The 21,124-nt window shown below is 38.5% G+C and overlaps 1 long non-coding RNA gene across 1 annotated transcript; it reads left to right on the top strand.

The window, feature by feature from the left end:
* Nucleotides 1-1,277: 1,277 nt before the first annotated feature.
* On the top strand, nt 1,278-20,894 carry LOC122706669. The gene is made up of 3 exons (XR_006344443.1): nt 1,278-1,424; nt 8,652-8,656; nt 20,883-20,894. It is a non-coding gene; the product is annotated as an uncharacterized LOC122706669 (long non-coding RNA).
* Nucleotides 20,895-21,124: the final 230 nt, after the last annotated feature.

Raw genomic sequence — 21,124 nt, 5'->3', positions numbered from 1 at the left:
CTCAACAAAAGAAGTCACTACAATCAGAAGCCTGTGCACCACAGTGAAGAGTAGCCCTCACTCACTGCAACTAGAGAAAGCCCATGTGCAGCAGTGAAGACCCAGCAGAGCCAGAAATAAACTAAATAGATAAGGTCATACTCTATTATGAATCATGCAAAGAATATTTGTTACATTTTTAGGACCTTTGAGTCACCAATCAGCACTTTCAACTAAATATAGTCGTTATTGTTGCTATTCAGTCACTAGATTGAGCCCGACTATTTGTGAGCCCATGGACTGCAGCATGCCAGGCTTCCCTGTCCTTCATTATCTCCAAGAGTTTGCTCAAATTCATGTCCATTGAGTCCATCCTCTGTCACCTTCTCCTTTGGCCTTCAATCTTGCCCAGTATCAGGGTCTTTTCAAGAAGTCATCTCTTCGCTTAAGTATTGGAGCTTCAGCTTCAGTATCAGTCATTCCAATGAATACTCAGGACTGATTTCCTTTAGGATTGACTTGTTTGATCTTCTTGCAGTCCAAGGGACTCTCAAGAGTCTTCTCCAGCACCAAAGTTTGAAAGCATCAATTATTTGGCTCCCAGCCTTCTCTATGGTCCAACTCTCACATCCATACCTGACTGCCGGAAAACCCATAGCTTTGGCAATACAGACCTTTGTCAGCAAATTGATGTCTCTGCTTTTTAATATGCCGTCTATGTTTGTTATAGCTTTTCTTCCAAGGAGCGTTTTTTGATTTCATGGCTGCAGTCACCATCTGCAGTGATTTTCAAGCCGAAGAAAATAAAATCTGTCATTGTTTCCATTGTTTCCCCATCTATTTCCCATGAAGTGTTGGAACTGAATGCCATGATGTTGGTTGTTTGAATGTTGAGTTTTAAGTCCAGCCTTTTCACTCTCCTCTTTCATCAAGAGGTTCTTTAATTCCTCTTTGCTTTCTGTCATTAGGATGGTGTCATCTGCATATCTGAGGTTATTGATATTTTTCTCAGCAATCTTGATTCCAGCTTGTGCTTCATCCAGCCCGGGATTTCACATGATGTACTCTGCATAGAAGTTAAACAAGCAGGATGACAGTATATAGCCTTGATGCACTCCTTTCCCAATTTTGAACCAGTCAGTTGTTCCATGTAAGGTTCTAACTGTTACTTCTCGACCTGCATACAAGTTTCTCAGGAGACAGGTAAGGTGGTCAGTTATACACATCTCTTTAAAAATTTCTCACAGTTTGTTGTGATCCACAGAGTCAAAGGTTTTCAAGGAGTCAATGAAGCAGAAGTAGATGTTTCTCTGGAATTTTGTTGTTTTCTCTGTGATTCAGTGGATGTTGACAATTTGATCTCTTGTTCCTCTGCCTTTTCTAAGTTCAGCTTGTACATCTGAAAGTTCTCAGTGCATGTACTGTTGAAATCTAGCTTGAAGAATGTGAATATAACCCTACTAACATCTGAAAAGAATTCAGTTTTCCAGTACTTTGAACATTCTTTGGCGCTTCCCGTCTTTGGGTCTGGAATAAAAAACTGATGTCTTCCAGTCCTGTAGCCACTGCTGAGTTTTTCAAATTTGCTGGCATATTGAGTGCAGCACTTTAACAGCATCATCTTTTAGGATTTTAAATTGCTTAGCTCGAATTCCATCACCTCCACTAGCTTTGTCAATAGTAATGCTTCCTAGGCCCCCTGACTTCATACTCTAGAACGTCTGTCTCTAGGTGAGTGACCATGCCATTGTGGTTATCTGGGTCATTAAGACCTTTTTTTGTATAGTTCTTCTGTTTATTCTTGCCACCTCTTCTTAATCTCTTCTTCTATAAGCTCCTTACAGCTTCTGTCCTTCATCATGCCCGTCTTTGCAGGAAATGTTCCTTGATCTTTCCAGTTTTCTTGAAGAGGTCTCTTGTCTTTCCCATTCTGTTGTTTTCCTCTGCTGCTTTGCATTGTTTATTTAAGAAGGGCTTCCATGACGGCTCACTGGGTGAAGAATCTGCCAGCAATACAGGAGACACAGAAGACATTAGTTTAATCCCTGAGTGAGGAAGATCCCCTGGAGGAGGAAAATTGCCACGCATTCCAGTATCCTTTCCTGGGAAATCCCATGGACTGAAGAGCCTGAAGGACTACAGTCCAAAAGGTCACAAAGAGTCAGACATGACTAAGATATAGTCATGGTCCACTTAAAAAAAAAGATTAGCAGCATGAAAGTTTTGCCTGAGAATAGTTGATTATTTGATTTCATTTTTTGATTACATAAGCTATGCCCACAGTTTCTGTTAAATGGGAGATGATAGTCTTCATTAATTCTTTTACAAATCAGTCCTCATAAAATACAAATTTTGAACTAATTCTTTTTTCTTTCTCTTTTCCCTACAACATTTGAAACTTCGTATAGAATCTTACATCTGTATAGTTAGTCTTTGGGGGAGTATCATCTTTATTTTATCACTTATGATTCATATGTTCCAAGTTTATGAGACCCCTCAGGAAATCTGCTTTATAAGAACTGTGGCAGTATCAAAACATCTATCTTTCACCCATCCTATGAGTTTAAGATTGAACTTCTTAAATATAAGCTCCAGAGCAGATGTCAAACACCAAGGCCTAACCTCAATATCATATAATGGAATGACGGTCGATGGATTATGTTAGGGGATCAGAATTTGTCTCTATTTTTGTGACACTGTGATTTTAGAGGAATCTTTTTCCTCCTCTTCTGTAACATTTTGTCATTTAGCGTCTTTCCCTGGAGCTGTGTGTAAAGAAGCACTCTTGCCTTACAGCTCTTTTTTTTGCCTCACTCTCAGCAATGCTTAACCAACTGGCATGCGAATAAGAGGGTAAATAATTTAACTGTGTAAGATGAGTGTTCACATGGGAATCTTACAACACTTAAAATAACTCTTGTAGAAGATTTTTCACTGATGTGGATTTTGGAGCTGTAGATATGAATTTGAGACATGGAAATAAAATATTGAGAAACCATTTATGAAGTGTGTTTGAGTTACAAAGGGCATAGCAATAGGTTTGGCCATTTATGAGACTAGCAAGTAAAGCCATATTCCAGACTGGCCTCTAAAAGAGCCCTCTAGGTACAGTTTACTAACACTTATCACATGAAAGAGCTACCTCCCTTTTACATTCTTGCTGTCTCATAAACTATGACAAATACACACTAAAGTTCTTTAAGGAATTTGGGGGAAAATATGTAGATAGTTCACAAACAAGTTCATCATTCAGTTTTTGAAATGATTCAGGAAAAAAAAGTTTATATAGCAAAAGTTTTTTTTTTATATAATTAGAAAAATGTGTAATTCATAAATGTTGAGATCCAAAGAGACAAATTTGACATTTCTGGGAAGGCAAATTGGATAGATTTTTCATGTAACAGATGCAACAGATCCATGGAGTCATTCATAATCTGTTGCGTTCCTATTATCTTTACATTCATTTTTAATTTTCATTTGTTCAACAAGTACTCTGTACTTGAGAATTGTGCTAAGTTCTGGAATACCTATGAGCCATGAGCCAATACCAACATGGTGCCTGGCTTCATATATCTTATAATTATGACCAAACATCTCCAACAAAACTCAAGGGAGGAAGTCACATACATGGTTCTTGCTGTGTGGCAGAGGAAACGAAGACAATAAGAATGATGTGCTGTGATGCTAGAGGGACATAAGAGATAACATGATAATATTGTAGAGAAATCACTAAGTTTGCAGATTTCATAGAGGGCACTGTGGAAGAGGTGGTCTGTATTGTAAAAAATATCTTGAGAGACCATACCATACACTCATTCCTTCATTAATTTAATAAACATTGGCTGCCACATTTGAACTAGTGGGCTAGTCACAGGAGAACCTAGGAAGGAATAGGACAAATACATGCACTCTGAGGAGTTTCATAGTCTAATACACCTAGTTTATGGTTACAGCTGTGAAAGGAAAATAAATTACAATAAAAGTTCTCTGGGAACTTACAGAGAAAGGAATATCACTATCAGAGAAAATGGAGTGATTGGGAAGAGTTACAAGGAAAGGGTCCTTATATCCAAGTCTTAAAATGTAAAAAAACCAGAGACTTAATTCTGAAAAGATGGAGAGACAGAGTTGATGTCTTTTTCCATCTTTATCCCACTACATTCTACTGAAAACTCTGGACATTATATAAAAAATGAACATAATAATAGACTGAAAAGTGAAGAGAAGAAGACAGGTTACAGACCACAGGCTCTAAGACATGGCATGATGGTAAAATCACTGTTTTCTTTCTTCTGATGTATCCTGGACTTAAAGATGAAGATGTTGGAAATACAGCCAATGGGTCCCTACAAATTAAAAAAAAGAAAAGCCCAACAAATCATGCCAGCAAGACCAAAATCTTTTAGACAACAAGTGCTCTGTTCTAGCCAAATACTACAGAGCAAACTGTAACTTTTCCTCTAGCCTCTACTGACAACAGCAAAATCTAAGAGGAAAGTCAGGAGTTCCACCTTTACCGGGTTATAACAATGTGTGCCAACCCCCCCTCCACCCCCCCCATCACAAAAGAGTTGTCAGAGAAGGCTGAATACAGAGCCAAGACATTGACCCCATCCTCCCAGCTGGATAGAGTCAAGAGAGGGCTGGTGTAGATTTAGGACTTTTACCATTGTCCAGCAGTTAAAAAAAAAGGTCACCTCCATTGTATCAGTGATGGCTACAAGGGCAGCAGCAATTAGGCACACAGGTGCCTCTCAAAATCTCTCCGAAACAGAGCTCTGCTGGGGAGCCGGAATTCTGAATTCTACCAAGCAGGAAGGAGGTGCTCCCTTAAAGTATCAACAGAGGGTTAGTGGAGACATTAGATTCTATCTCTACTTGACTATAACTCTTTCTTCTTCTGCCAGAATACTGTTCAAAGAAGACAGTGATATGCAATGCAGGAAGGCTTTAAGTAGCTAAAAATTGGCTTATTGGGGCTGTATTTTAAACAATGGAATATGTAAAATTTAAGTCTGTTGCTGGTGGACTTTTAAGCTAAAAAAAAAGAAAAAACTACTGTGAAGAAGTAAGCAACATAGGGCTGATTTTCAGGGGTGATTTTTAAGCCATTTATATAATAAAATGCATCAATGAGCCATAGCAAATGTTCTAAGCAAAAGAACAATGTGAAAGTATCAGCAGAGAAATAGAAAATATAAAGAATGATTGGAAAATTTAGAACTGAGAAATAATCAATAACCACAATAATAACTCTGTGGATGGAAATGAGATCACCCAGGAAAAAAAAATCAGTGAATTTTAAGAAAAAACTAGAAATCAACCACCTGAAAAATCAGACAGAAAATAAATAGGAAAAAAAAAAAAAAAAAACCCTCAGGGACCTACCTGTACAACTATAACAAAAATCTAACAGAAACAGACTTATCACTGGAATTCTGGAAAGAAATGAGAAGGAAGTTGGGCTGGAAAAAGAACTTGAAGAAATAATGTATAGAAACATCCTCAAATTAGGCAAAAGTTATAAACCTAGAGTCAAGAAGCTGAGCATACATACTCCAAAGAGGGCAAATAAAAAACTCATACTAAGACACAACATAAATAAACTTTTGACCACTAAAACAAAGAAAAAAAATCTTGAGAACAATAAGAGGGAAATGACATCTTACTTATACGGGAAAAACAATTTGAATCACAGCAAACTTGTAAAACATGGAGCCAAAAGGAAGCAGCATAATATTTTTCAAGTGCCTACTCTATAGAACAACCAATCAGAAATTATACATCTAGCCAAATACCCTTCAGGAATGCAGAGGAAACTAGACATTTTTTTTTTTTTTTTTATGAAATAGCACATCAAAAGTTTTATTACAGTTCAAATTTTTGAAAACCAGATAATTTAGTTAATACACCTTTCTTTAATTATGCTCTGGCCACATTACCCAATGTTTTCTTTTTTTTTTTAACTTTTAAATGTTTTATTTATTTATTTTTTTTAATTTTTTATTAGTTGGAGACTATTTACTTCACAACATTTCGGTGGGTTTTGTCATACATTGATATGAATCAGCCATAGATTTACAGGTATTCCCCATCCCGATCCCCCCTCCCACCTCCCTCTCCACCCAATTCCTCTGGGTCTTCCCAGTGCACCAGGCCCGAGCACTTGTCTCATGTATCCCACCTGGGCTGGGGATCTGTTTCACCATAGATAGTATACATGCTGTTCTTTTGAAATATCCCACCCTCACATTCTCCCACATAGTTCAATAGTCTGTTCTGTATTTCTGTGTCTCTTTTTCTGTTTTGCATATAGGGTTATCATTACCATCTTTCTAAATTCCATATATATGCGTTAGTATGCTGTAATGTTCTTTATCTTTCTGGCTTACTTCACTCTGTATAATGGGCTCCAGTTTCATCCATCTCATTAGAACTGGTTCAAATGAATTCTTTTTAATGTCTGAGTAATATTCCATGGTGTATATGTACCACAGCTTCCTTATCCATTCATCTGCTGATGGGCATCTAGGTTGCTTCCATGTCCTGGCTATTATAAACAGTGCTGCAATGAACATTGGGGTGCATGTGTCTCTTTCAGATCTGGTTTCCTCAGTGTGTATGCCCAGAAGTGGGATTGCTGGGTCATATGGCAGTTCTATTTCCAGTTTTTTAAGAAATCTCCACACTGTTTTCCATAGCGGCTGTACTAGCTTGCATTCCCACCAACAGTGTAAGAGGGTTCCCTTTTCTCCACACCCTCTCCAGCATTTATTGCTTGTAGACTTTTGGATAGCAGCCATCCTGACTGGTGTGTAATGGTACCTCATTGTGGTTTTGATTTGCATTTCTCTAATAATGAGTGATGTTGAGCATCTTTTCATGTGTTTGTTAGCCATCTGTATGTCTTCTTTGGAGAAATGTCTGTTTAGTTCTTTGGCCCATTTTTGAATTGGGTCATTTATTTTTCTGGAATTGAGCTGCAGGAGTTGCTTGTATATTTTTGAGATTAATCCTTTGTTTCTTCATTTGCTATTATTTTCTCCCAATCTGAGGGCTGTCTTTTCACCTTACTTATAGTTTCCTTTGTAGTGCAAAAGCTTTTAAGTTTCATTAGGTCCCATTTGTTTAGTTTTGCTTTTATTTCCAATATTCTGGGAGGTGGGTCATAGAGGATCTTGCTGTGATTTATGTCGGAGAGTGTTTTGCCTATGTTCTCCTCTAGGAGTTTTATAGTTTCTGGTCTTACATTTAGATCTTTAATCCATTTTGAGTTTATTTTTGTGTATGGTGTTAGAAAGTGTTCTAGTTTCATTCTTTTACAAGTGGTTGACCAGTTTTCCCAGCACCACTTGTTAAAGAGGTTGTCTTTTTTCCATTGTATATCCTTGCCTCCTTTGTCAAAGATAAGGTGTACATAGGTTCGTGGATTTATCTCTGGGCTTTCTATTCTGTTCCATTGATCTATATTCCTGTCTTTGTGCCAGTACCATACTGTCTTGATGACTGTGGCTTTGTAGTAGAGTCTGAAGTCAGGCAGGTTGATTCCTCCAGTTCCATTCTTCTTTCTCAGGATTACTTTGGCTATTCAAGGTTTTTTGTATTTCCATACAAATTGTGAAATTATTTGTTCTAGTTCTGTGAAAAATACCATTGGTAGCTTGATAGGGACTGCATTGAATCTATAGATTGCTTTGGGTAGAATAGCCATTTTGACAATATTGATTCTTCCAATCCATGAACACGGTATGTTTCTCCATCTGTTTGTGTCCTCTTTGATTTCTTTCATCAGTGTTTTATAGTTTTCTATGTATAGGTCCTTTGTTTCTTTAGGTAGATATACTCCTAAGTATTTTATTCTTTTTGTTGCAATGGTGAATGGTATTGTTTCCTTAATTTCTCTTTCTGTTTTTTCATTGTTAGTATATAGGAATGCAAGGGATTTCTGTGTGTTGATTTTATATCCTGCAACTTTACTATATTCATTGATTAGCTCTAGTAATTTTCTGGTAGAGTCTTTAGGGTTTTCTATGTAGAGGATCATGTCATCTGCAAACAGTGAGAGTTTCACTTCTTCTTTTCCTATCTGGATTCCTTTTACTTCTTTTTCTGCTCTGATTGCTGTGGCCAGAACTTCCAACACTATGTTGAATAGTAGTGGTGAGAGTGGGCACCCTTGTCTTGTTCCTGATTTCAGGGGAAATGCTTTCAATTTTTCACCCTTGAGGGTGATGCTTGCTGTGGGTTTGTCATATATAGCTTTTATTATGTTGAGGTATGTTCCTTCTATTCCTGCTTTTTGGAGAGTTTTAATCATAAATGAGTGTTGAATTTTGTCAAAGGCTTTCTTTGCATCTATTGAGATAATCATATGGTTTTTATCTTTCAATTTGTTAATGTGGTGTATTACATTGATTGATTTGCGGATATTAAAGAATCCTTGAATTCCTGGGATAAAGCCCACTTGGTCGTGGTGTATGATTTTTTTTAATATGTTGTTGGATTCTGTTTGCTAGAATTTTGTTAAGGATTTTTGCATCTATGTTCATCAGTGATATTGGTCTGTAGTTTTCTTTTTTTGTGGCATCTTTGTCTGGTTTTGGAATAAGGGTGATGGTGGCCTCATAGAATGAGTTTGGAAGCTTACCTTCATCTGCAATTTTCTGGAAGAGTTTGAGTAAGATAGGTGTTAGCTCTTCTCTAAATTTTTGGTAGAATTCAGCTGTGAAGCCATCTGGTCCTGGGCTTTTGTTTGCTGGAAGATTTTTGATTACAGTTTCGATTTCCTTGCTTGTGATGGGTCTGTTAAGATCTTCTATTTCTTCCTGGTTCAGTTTTGGAAGGTTATACTTTTCTAAGAATTTGTCCATTTCATCCAGGTTGTCCATTTTATTGGCACAGAGCTGCTGGTAGTAGTCTCTTATGATCCTTTGTATTTCAGTGTTGTCTGTTGTGAGCTCTCCATTTTCATTTCTAATTTTGTTAATTTGGTTCTTCTCTCTTTGCTTCTTAATGAGTCTTGCTAATGGTTTGTCAATTTTGTTTATTTTTTCAAAAAACCAGCTTTTAGCTTTGTTGATTTTTGCTATGGTCTCTTTAGTTTCTTTTGCATTTATTTCTGCCCTGATTTTTAAGATTTCTTTCCTTCTGCTAACCCTGGGGTTCTTCATTTCTCCCTTCTCTAATTGCTTTAGGTGTAGAGTTAGGTTATTTATTTGGTTTTTTTCTTGTTTCTTGATATAAGCCTGTAATGCTATGAACCTTCCCCTAAGCACTGCTTTTACAGTGTCCCATAGGTTTTGGGTTGTTGTGTTTTCATTTTCATTCATTTCTATACATATTTTGATTTCTTTTTTGATTTCTTCTATGATTTGTTGGTTATTCAGAAGCGTGTTATTTAGCCTCCATATGTTTGAATTTTTAACAATTTTTTTCCTGTAATTGAGATCTAATCTTACTGCACTGTGGTCAGAAAAGATGACTGGAATGATTTCAATTTTTTTGAATTTTCCAAGACCAGATTTATGGCCCAGGATGTGATCTATTCTGGAGAAGGTTCCGTGTGCACTTGAGAAAAAGGTGAAGTTGATTGTTTTGGGGTGAAATGTCCTATAGATATCAATTAGGTCTAGCTGGTCCATTGTGTCATTTAAGGTTTGTGTTTCCTTGTTAATTTTCTGTTTAGTTGATCTATCCATAGTTGTGAGTGGGGTATTAAAGTCTCCCACTATTATTGTGTTACTATTAATTTCCTCTTTCATACTCGTTAGCGTTTGCCGTACATATTGCGGTGCTCCTATGTTGGGTGCATATATATTTATAATTGTTATATCTTCTTCTTGGATTGATCCTTTGATCATTATGTAGTGTCCTTCTTTGTCTCTTTTCACATCCTTTATTTGAAAGTCTATTTTATCTGATATGAGTATTGCGACTCCTGCTTTCTTTTGGTCTCCGTTTGCATGAAATATTTTTTTCCAGCCCTTCACTTTCAGTCTGTATGTGTCTCTTGTTTTGAAGTGGGTCTCTTGTAGACAGCATATATAGGGGTCTTGTTTTTGTATCCATTCAGCCAATCTTTGTCTTTTGGTTGGGGCATTCAACCCATTTACATTTAGGGTAATTATTGATAGGTGTGGTCCCATTGCCATTTACTTTGTTGTTTTGGGTTCACGTTTATACAACCTTTCTGCATTTCGTGTCTAGAGAAGATCCTTTAGCATTTGTTGAAGAGCTGGTTTGGTGGTGCTGAATTCTCTCAGCTTTTGCTTATCTGTAAAGCTTTTAAATTCTCCTTCATATCTGAATGAGATCCTTGCTGGATACAGTAATCTAGGTTGTAGGTTATTCTCTTTCATTACTTTCAGTACGTCCTGCCATTCCCTTCTAGCCTGGAGGGTTTCTATTGATAGATCAGCTGTTATCCTTATGGGAATCCCTTTGTGTGTTATTTGTTGTTTCTCCCTTGCTGCTTTTAATATTTGTTCTTTGTGTTTGATCTTTGTTAATTTGATTAATATGTGTCTTGGGGTGTTTTGCCTTGGGTTTATCCTGTTTGGGACTCTCTGGGTTTCTTGGACTTGGGTGGCTATTTCCTTCCCCATTTTAGGGAAGTTTTCAGCTATTATCTCCTCGAGTATTTTCTCATGGCCTTTCTTTTTGTCTTCTTCTTCTGGGACTCCTATGATTCGAATGTTGGGGCGTTTCACATTGTCCCAGAGGTCCCTGAGGTTGTCCTCATTTCTTTTGATCCTTTTTTCTTTTTTCCTCTCTGCTTCATTTATTTCCACCATTTTATCTTCTATCTCACTTATCCTATCTTCTGCTTCCGTTAGTCTACTCTTGGTTCCCTCCAAAGTGTTTTTGATCTCATTCATTGCATTATTCATTTTTAATTGAGTCTTTTTTATTTCTTCTAGGTCTTTATTAAACATTTCTTGTATCTTTTCAATTTTTGTTTCCAGGCTATTTATCTGTAACTCCATTTTGTTTTCAAGATTTTGGATCATTTTTATTATCATTATTCTAAATTCTTTTTCAGGTAGATTCCCTATCTCCTCCTCTTTTGTTTGACTTGGTGGGCATTTTTCATGTTCCTTTACCTGTTGGGTATTTCTCTGCCTTTTCATCTTGTTTAGATTGCTGTATCTGGAGTGGGCTTTCTGTATTCTGGAGGTCTGTGGTTACTTTTTATTGTGGAAGATTTACCCAGTGGGTGGGGTTAGACGATTGGCTTGTCAAGGTTTCCTGGTTAGGGAAGCTTGCGTCAGGGTTCTGGTGAGTGGAACTTGATTTCTTCTCTTTGGAGAGCAATGGAGTGCCCAGTAATGAGTTTTGAGATGGGTCTATGTGTTAGGTGTGACCTTGGGCAGCCTGTATGTTGACGTTCAGGGCTATGTTCCTGCATTGCTGGAGAATTTGCGTGGTATGTCTTGCTCTATAACTTATTGGCTCTTGTGTGGTGGTTGGTTTCAGTGTAGGTATGGAGGCTTTTGGACGGTCACTTATTACCTAAAGTTCCATGTAGTCAGGAGTTTTCTGGTGTTCTCAGGTTTTGGGCTTAAGTCTCCTGCCTCTGGATTTCAGTTTTATTCTTCCTGTAGTCTCAGGACTTCTCCAGCTATACAGCACTGATAAGAAAACTTCTAGGTTAATGGCAAAAAGATTCTCCCCTGTTAGGCATACCCAGAGAGGTTCACAGAGTTACATGAAGAAGAGGAGAGGGAGGAGGGAGATAGAGATGAGCAGGAGGAGAAAAAGGGGGACTCAAGAGGAGAGAGACAGATCTACGCAGCTGTCTGTTCCCAGAGTGTTCTCCGTAGTCCAGTCACCTACAAAGATTCACAGAATTGAATTGGGAAGAGAAGGGGAAAGGAGGAAATAGATGTGTTCTGAGGTAGAAAACAGAGAGTCAAGATTGGGAGAGAATAATCTTCGGTTTAAAAATAGGGCTTCTCTTCTTTTTTTTTTTTTTGTAAGGTTATAGTGTGTTGAAAATGAAAATTAAGGAGTAGTAGAGGAGTACTAGAGGACTTTAAAAGAAATAAGAGGAAAAGAAAAATAGAAAATAGAAGAGAAAAAGGAAAGAAAAAGAAAAAAAAAAAAAAGAAGAAAAAAGAAAAAAAAATTTTTTTTTTCCCCCTAATTAAAAAAATTGTAAAAATCTATGAAAATGAAAGTTAAGGAGTAGTGGGGGAGTAATAGGGGATTTAAAAGGAAAATAAAAGAGAAAAAAAAAATAAAAAATAAAAAAAAGAAAAAAAAAGAAAAAAAAAAAGAGAAAAAAGTAAAATTATATCTAGGAGTTTCTCTTGAGCTGTTGCGGTCAGTGTGGGTTCGGCTCAGTTTCAGAGAGCTCCTCGGTCCAGCTTACACTTCTCGGTATCTACAGGCCCCTTACGGTGTAGTCGGTGTTTTCTAGAGGGATTTTAATCTGTTGCACCAGTCCCTTCTGAAGCGGTTCCCTTTGTTTATTTGACTTCTGTTTGCCGGTCTCTTCAGAGCCTCATTTCCGCCCTGACACAGGCGGGCGGAGGTGGACTCTTATTCAGGTAGCTAGTTCCGTCGCTCTGCGGGGAGGGGCTGGCGCTGCAGGGAGAGGCCGGCGCGTGGGGACAGGCTTGCGCCGCGGGGACGGGCTGGCGCTGCCGGGAGGGGCTGACGCCGCTTTCTCCGTCTGCGCTGCTCAGGCTTCCGGCTGTTCTATATGGAGCGCGCCCCGCGCTGCGCGAGGTTCCAGCCCTCGGGTGTTCCACAAAAGCGCGGAGCGAAAAGCTGCGCCTGCTCTCTGTGTCTTCCCCGTCAGAGCGGTCCAGGCAACCAGGGGCTTGATGGGCGCACTCTCCCCAGGTGTGGCGCGCCCACTCCCTTCCGCGGACCCAGTCTTAGTTTCCGCTGGCGCCAGTCGGGTGCACGCACCTTCCGCCCTCTGCGTCCCCAGCCCCAGTCCCCGCCGGCGCCGGTCGGGTGCCTGCGCCCTGTGTCTCGCCGCGACCTTCCCCTCCCCCCTGCCTCCTGCCTCTGGCGGGGCTGGGCCGGTCCGCAGCCTGCGAGCTCTTCTCGGGACTTTCTCGGTCTCTTTGTTCTGCGAACGGCCGGCAGTGTGTTCGGGCCGGTTAATATACTCTCTCTCTCTTGGTCTCCCACAGTTCAAGTTGGCACCTCACAGAAGCTCCCTCCGATTGTCCTCAGGGCACTCAGGCCCGGACCCTACCCCAAGCAATGCCGCCCAAGACTCCCTTCCCGGGTCGAATCTCCGTCCTCAGCTCTTTTGTCTCACTTTTTATCTTTTATATTTTGTCCTACCTTCTTTCGAAGACAATGGGCTGCTTTTCTGGGCGCCTGATGACCTCAGCTAGCGATCAGAAGTTGTTCTGTGAAGTTTGCTCTGCGTTCAGTTATTCTTTTGATGAATTTGTAGGAGAGAAAGTGGTCTCCCCGTCCTACTCCTCCGCCATCTTGGCTCCTCCCTCACTAGACATTTTAAGATGATGAAAAAACAGAATTTGTCACCATCAGGCCTACATTAAAAAATGGCTGAAGAAAGTTTTCCAAACAGAAATAAATGATGGACGAAGGAAGCATGGGACATCAAAAAGGGAGAAAAAGCAACAGAAAGAGTAAAACTATGAGTAAGTTCATACATGTTCCTTCTCCTTTTGTGTTTTCCAAATTATGTTTGTTACATAGAACTAAAATTATAACACATGTTTGTTTTTCTCAATGTATGTAAAGGAAATATTTATGAAAATTACATTACAAATGGGAGAGGTAAGGTACACTTCACTTGAATGGTAAAATATTAATAGTAGAAGACTGTGATAAAATGTCATACTTATGGTTGAATACTGAAGACAATAACTAAAAATATAAAGGCATCTTTACCTACCTATTGACTGATCTAATATGTATGTAAAAAATACACAAAAACTCTATATAAAATCAATATGGAGTCTAAAAAAATGTTTATTTAATTCACAGCAGAATGAAAGAAAACAGAAAATTTAAAACAAAGTAAAAGCAGAAAAAAATCAAATAATAGACAAGCTGTAATATATCAATAATTAAATGTAGATGGTAAATTTAAGTTAAAATTAAATTCAGTAATTGAGGAACAGATGTGGAAGAATGGGTTAAAAAATTTAACCCAACTCTGTGATTCCCACAAAAATTCATCTCAAATAGAACAATATGGATAAATTGAGAGAAAAAGTGAAAAAAATTTTTATCATGCAAACATGAATTAAAAGAAAAAGAGTGTCTATATTGATATCAGATAAAGTAGATGTTAGAGTAAAGAAAATCGCCAGAGTCAGATAAGAACACTACATAGTAACAAAGGGACAGTTCCCCATAAAGGATGTGTGTGTGTACCAAACAACAGAACTTCAATACATAAAGTAAAAATTGTATAACTAAAAGGAAAAATAGACAAAAATTAATCTTATAGCTGAAGGCTATGATTTTACTCACTAAGCAATTGAAAGAAAATTAGGTGGAAAATCAGCAAGTCATGTCTGACTCTTTGTGACCCTGTGGGCTATAGCCCACCAGGCTCCTCTGTCCATGGGATTTCCCAGACAAGAACACTAGAGTGGGTAGCCTTTTCCTTCTGCAGGGTGTCTTCCTGACCCAGGAACTGAACCTGGATCTCCTGTATTGAAAGCAGATTCTTTACCGTCTGAGCCACCAGGGAAGCTTTGGGGAATCCTTAAGTTGATGGAAATATTTTACGTCTTGCCTGTATCCATGTCAGTATCCTAGTTATGATATCATACTAGTGTTGTATGATGTTATCATTGGGAAAGATTCACAAAGTGTACATAGACTCTGTATTATCTTAGAAAATCACATGGATCTACAATTATATCTAATTAAAAAGGTTAGTTCTAAAAAGTAAAAAATGATAGGAAAAACATGTCTAGCAAAGAAGGGCATTACATCTCAAAGTAAAACAGAAGTTAATAACATTTTAGGAAGAATTTGAAAGGTGTGGAATAGTAGAGAGATGATTGCTTAACAAATGATATGGGAAAGTGATTCCAGGCTTAAGTTGGGAGAATGTGTCATGGTCTCTACTCAGAAATAGTGCACTGTTTAGCAGGGGGCATAGAGTAGCAGAATTAGAAGAAATAACCTTGAAAGCTAAGTTAATTTTATTTAGAAAATAAAATCTGGAAATTAGAATAAACCTAGAATATCCTGGCATTATCTTGATATCCTTCAAATTGATTAATTTAGAATGACTGAATATTAGCAAAACTTGCTGTGCTAAAATCAGTGTTTAGTCCCCTTTGTTTATTATATAAAGCCATACAAAGTACATAACACTTTAATATCATTTTGTATCTTTCTGAACCATAAGATAGAGTATGAGCCAATTATCTAATCTTCTTATAGTGTTAACAGTTAAATTAATGGTGCATAAAAAGAATGTAGTAATTTATTTACACTAAATTGTGAGAAACAAAAATTGTGACTGATGACTGCTTAAGATGTGCCTTAAGTGCATTTTCTGGCTTTAAGATGTCCAAATAAAAACGACAACATTGGCTCTATCGACATCTAAGTGAATACATCAATCCCCTCTTAATGGGCTGAGTTTGCGATCCCAAAATTAGTCTTCCTAAACTACATGGCTCCCTGATTCGCAGTGAAGCTGGCCAACAAGGTACCCTTGGTCAAGTTACAGAGTTTCACTCAGAACCGTGCTGACAATTCTAATGCAGAATGGAATTCGGTGTAACCAGCCCATTGCTCTTTAGAATTTGCAATGTTAGCAGGAGCATAGTGTATTTTGTAGGTAAAGTCAGCAATTGTAGCACTAAACTGCACTTTGGAACAAATGGAAGAGTGGCACTTTTGGGACCATAACTGCTGATATAACTTTCTGCTCTCTAAACATAGGTCAAACCTGAGAATCAAAACCAGAGGGAACTATTAGGAGAAACATTCATGAATTTCATGCTTACTTGACTATGAGCTTTAAGTCAAATTTTATCTTACCTTTGAAAGAGGAATCTACATGTCATTGTGTGTGTGTGTATATAAATATAGTTATATATAGCACATATAATCTGTAAGTATATAGATACTTACATACATATATATACATATTTATATACATATATGTATATAATGTTGTGTGTGTATGCTCAGTCCCTTCAGCCCTGTCTGACTCTTTGCAACCCCAAAGACTATCCAGCCTGCCAGGCTCCTCTGTCCATGGGATTTTCCCCTGCATCTCTTGCATTGCAGGCAATTCCTTTACCACTGAGCCGCAAGAGAAGCAAAAAAGCTACACACACACACACACAGAATATAAGCTTTCACTATGGAAGGGGCATATACTTCTCATACTTTCATGCTCAGTTATACTAATAATAAATATAAAGTACACACATGTATGCTAAGTTGCTTTAGTCGTGTCTGACTCTCTGTGACCCCATGAACTGTAGCCTGCCAGGCTCCTCTGTCCTTGGGATTCTCCAGGCAAGAGTACTGGAGTGGGTTGCTGTGCCCTCCTCCAGGGGACCTTCCCGACCCGGGGATTGAACCTGCATCTCTTATGTCTCCTGCATTGGAAGGTAAGTTCTTTACCACTAGTGGGACCTGGGAATCCCACATATAAAGTAGGATTTAAAAAGTAATACAGTAGTAGAAAATTCTTATTTTAATGAAAACTTGTGGTATTTAAAATTAAGTGAACTGAATGGCGATTTGCTGTGGGGAACATATAGTATATATTATCAGAGTACCTAGGAGTGATCTGTGGATCCTTTTCTTAGTATACATTACATCCAAACTGTGGTCCGTGGGCCAGCAGCCTCAATGCATTTGAGAGTGTGTTAGAAATGCATATTATCAAACCCTGCCTCAGACCCAGTGAATCGGAATCTGAATAGTAACACGATCCCCAGGTGGCTTTGTTTGTGCATCACGTCTAGAAGCGCTGCTCTGCCTTCTGTATTCTCAATCCTTGTACTGGGGCTAATATCTTTAGTGCAGGAAGTCTATGAGTGACAACAGAGTAAAATTCGTGAAGATGCCCTTTTAAGGAGAGAAAAGGCTTGGATTGAAATAAGAAATGGAAAGCAAAGTAAAGGGAAGCTGAGTTTCTCTCTGAGTAGGTATAAGCCAGTTACTGAACTAGCATGTTTCAGCTCCAATTCTCTGTGATGCTGGGGCTCTTCCTTCACCAGCTGTCTTACTCTTAAGTTCCTGCCAATGGGGAGCAGTTGTAGGAAATTGGAAATCAGGAGGAGGGCAAAAAGGACTAGTTCTTTCCTTCATTTTTGTTCCTGTCTGCCTCATCTCAGCATCTCGGAAACATCCTTCACCTCGGTAGCAGCTGCTGTTTCCAGCCTCTAGCTTCCTTTGTTTTTTAAAAGTCTTCTCCAAGTTTTTGTAACTCCAAGTGCTGCCCCTTATTCCCCCAGCCTTAAGGATGGCAGCTACTTCTTTCTGTCATCATCTCTTTTTCATTTAGTGCTTTCTTTTACTTTTCAGCCCTTGGACACATGTGTAAGAAATTGCCTATATTAAATTATATCTATTGAAATGCACAGTCTGGCTTTGGTGTTCTTGAACAGCTCTTAACTGATATGATATGAAGACCAAAAAGCTGAAATAGCTAATTATAATACCTGGTGTTTAAATGTATTTTTTCCACAATGCCTTAAAATGTATCATGACTCTGTACTTATGTACAGATTCATGTACATAATCTGTACATAATTCATGTACATAAAGTTTTTTTAGGATTTTTTAGGATTGTAAAATTTCTCCACTGTATCACATAATATTTTATAACATTATGATATCCCTTAACAAATTCTTTGCTCTACACTCACTAACACAGTAATGATAATGCCAAGAATAAAAATGACAGTTTTTATTAAAAAGGACAGTCAATAAAAAGTGACTGACATTTATCAAGCACCTTATTCCAGGCACTTTAAATGGATTTCACATTTAATCCTTACCTAGAGTTTTTATTGTAATCCTAATTTGACAGATGAGGACACTGAGGCTCCAACAGATTAAGTAACTTGTCTAAAATCACACAGCCAGAGAGTTGTGAAATTGATTTTCAATCCATTTGTCTGACTGCAAAGCCCTAAGACCCAATAACCATCTTTTCTAACCTTGTCTTCTTGTTTTCTCTTACTCTCATCCATTCATTCTTCACTAACCACTCAACCAATATTAAAGCAATACCTATTATGTTTCAGGCATTGGACGTGCAGAGATAAATTAATCATGGTTTCTGCCCTTAAGAATTTACTGCTTATTTGGATGATTTTAGTAAAGAGAGAAGTGGAAAATAACAGCAGAATTGCTTATATACATTTTTGCTGGGTGTACTGTGGGGACAGACAGGGTCATGTGAATCATGCTTTTGAGATCAAACTATCTTGCACAGGGATGGGTTTTCATGAGGTTATAAAGGCAGTGCAGAAATATTCTTCAGAATATTCAGAATATCCAGGGGATAGAGTCTGTCTGTCCCTCCAGATAAGGATATGGTCCTTCTAACATAATATTATTGGTTTACAAACCAGGAGAGTCCACTGTGAGTAAATCTTTCTTTAGATGAAAAGCTGTAAATTTATGGTATAAGTATTAATATATGTATAATTTTAATAATATGCAATAGTTATTAAATCCTAAGCATTATTATATTTATGTATGTTCATTTATACTTTAAAGTTCTTATTAGATAAAAAATGATGTTTTCCTTATTCTATGGTTGAAGAAACTGAGACACATACAAGTTGAGAAACTCAGAGTCACTGTCTCTGTTAAGACAGTAGCTGTTAAGGGCCAGTAGAGACCCTGTTACCACTATTAGTTTTCAGAACAGTGGTATCATCCTTAGGTTTTAAAAAAAACCAGGGCCACAGTAAGCATTGAAAAATCCAGGAGTGGAGAGACCCCACACCTCCTGAAAATAGCAGGTGCATGTCTCCTTTTGAAACTTTGGAGAACAAGTGAAAACTTATCTGCTTCTGTCCTGCCTCTGTGAACTCTTTGCTTCTAACAGTTTGTATGCTTGGCTCATTAAATTTAGAACTAACTCAAACCTTAAGGGCTACTTGTGTGTGTGTTCAAGCGTAAGGCCGTACCTACCAGTGATACTGCATTCCTAGTCTGCGCTCAAGCCAAGTCGCGTGTTTTATCCTTCCTCTCTTAGCCTTGTAGAGCACTGTTCTCCTCCTCCACAAGTTGTCTTTTTCCCTTACAAAATAACAGCCATCTGTTTTAGCCCTCTTATAAAAAGGAGGCTAATTGGATGGAGTCAGTTCAGATCTTGGTAAAATGGAAAAGTTACTATAAGTCAAGCTGCTTCCCCCATCTTTGCCTCGCTTCTGTTCTCTGGATCCACCACTGTGTCCTCTCATTTTCATTTGGAATATTCTTGGCTTATTTGCTGAACTAGCTCTTAGAGGAAGCCAGAGGAGATATGCAAATCTCATATGTATGATCCCCATTTGGCAGACCTTTGGTGGGCAGACCACTTCTTGGGTCTTAAATGCCTCCTGATGAGTCTTTGCAGGGGTTCATTACTCATTGATTGGGTATCTCTGCAAGCTCTGGGTAGCCTCTGACAGCCCCATGAGTGATGCAACAATCAGTTTCCTAACATTATTTCAGGGGGTTACTTTAGGAACTATAGCAAATTCAGAAGAACCCTAACTTAAAAACAACCTTTACTTCCCAGCTTCTAATACTGGCCATAACTTGTCACTTAATTCTTAACACTGTAGGCTGTAGCATCCAACCAGCTCTAGTAAGCATCTTCCTAGGAAGGTAAACACCATGATTGTCACAAGTATTGCAATCTGGACTGTCCTTCCCACATATGGAAATCTCATCTCTTCCTTATGGCTCCACTAAAATGTCACTCCTATGAAAATGCTGGATGAAAAAGGAAGTGTGTAATTTTTCTGTTCTAAGAAGAGGCCTGTACAAAATGAGAGGTAGCATGGTTTGTGTTCTTGGAGCCATGGGGCAGGAACCAGGGCAGCTTAGGTACTCAGGAAATGTTTGTTTATTGAAAATATGAGTGCAACTCCTTGATTTGGCTTAGTTAATTTATCTGAATATGTTTTGTTAGGATTCATCTCACACGCTAGTAAAGTAATGCTTAAAATTCTCCAAGCCAGGCTTCAACAATACGTGAACCGTGAACTTCCAGATATTCAAGCTGGCTTTAGAAAAGGCAGAGGAACCAGAGATCAAATTGCCAACATCCGCTGGATAATCGAAAAAGCAAGAGAGTTCCAGAAAAACATCTATTTCTGCTTTATTGACTATGCCAAAGCCTTTGACTGTGTGGATCACAGAAAACTGTGGAAAATTCTGAAAGAGATGGGCATACCAGACCACTTGACCTGCCTCTTGAGAAACCTGTATGCAGGTCAGGAAGCAACAGTTAGAACTGGACATGGAACAACAGACTGGTTCCAAATAGGAAAAGGAGTACATTGAGGCTGTATATTGTCACCCTGCATATTTAACTTACATGCAGAGTACATCATGAGAAATGCTGGGCTGGAGGAAGCCCAAGCTGGGATCAAGATTTCTGGGAGAAATATCAATAACCTCAGATATGCAGATGACACCACCCTTATGGCAGAGAGTGAAGAAGAACTTGATGAAAGGGAAAGAGGAGAGTGAAAAAGTTGGCTTAAAGCTCAACATTCAGAAAACTAAGCTCATGGCATCCGGTCCCATCACTTCATGGGAAATAGATGGGGAAACAGTGGAAACAGTGTCAGATTTTATTTTTCTGGGCTCCAAAATCACTGCAGATGGTGATTGCAGCCATGAAATTAAAAGACACTTACTCCTTGGAAGGAAAGTTATGACCAACCTAGACAGCGCATTAAAAAGTAGAGACATTACTTTGCCAACAAAGGTCTGTCTAGTCAAGGCTATGGTTTTTCCAGTGGTCATGTGTGGATGTGAGAGTTGGACTATAAAGAAAGCTGAGCACCGAAGAATTGATGCTTTTGAACTGTGGTGTTGGAGAAGACTCTTGAGAATCCCTTGGACTGCAAGGAGATCCAGCCAGTCCATCCTAAAGGAGATCAGTCCTGGGTGTCCATTGGAAGGACTGATGTTGAATCTAAAATGCCAA

The sequence above is a fragment of the Cervus elaphus genome, chromosome 1, assembly GCF_910594005.1.
Source record: "Cervus elaphus chromosome 1, mCerEla1.1, whole genome shotgun sequence".
Lineage (NCBI taxonomy): Eukaryota > Metazoa > Chordata > Mammalia > Artiodactyla > Cervidae > Cervus > Cervus elaphus.
The sequence above is the reverse complement of the archived record's forward strand: the minus strand, read 5'-3'. Positions and strand labels throughout refer to the sequence as shown.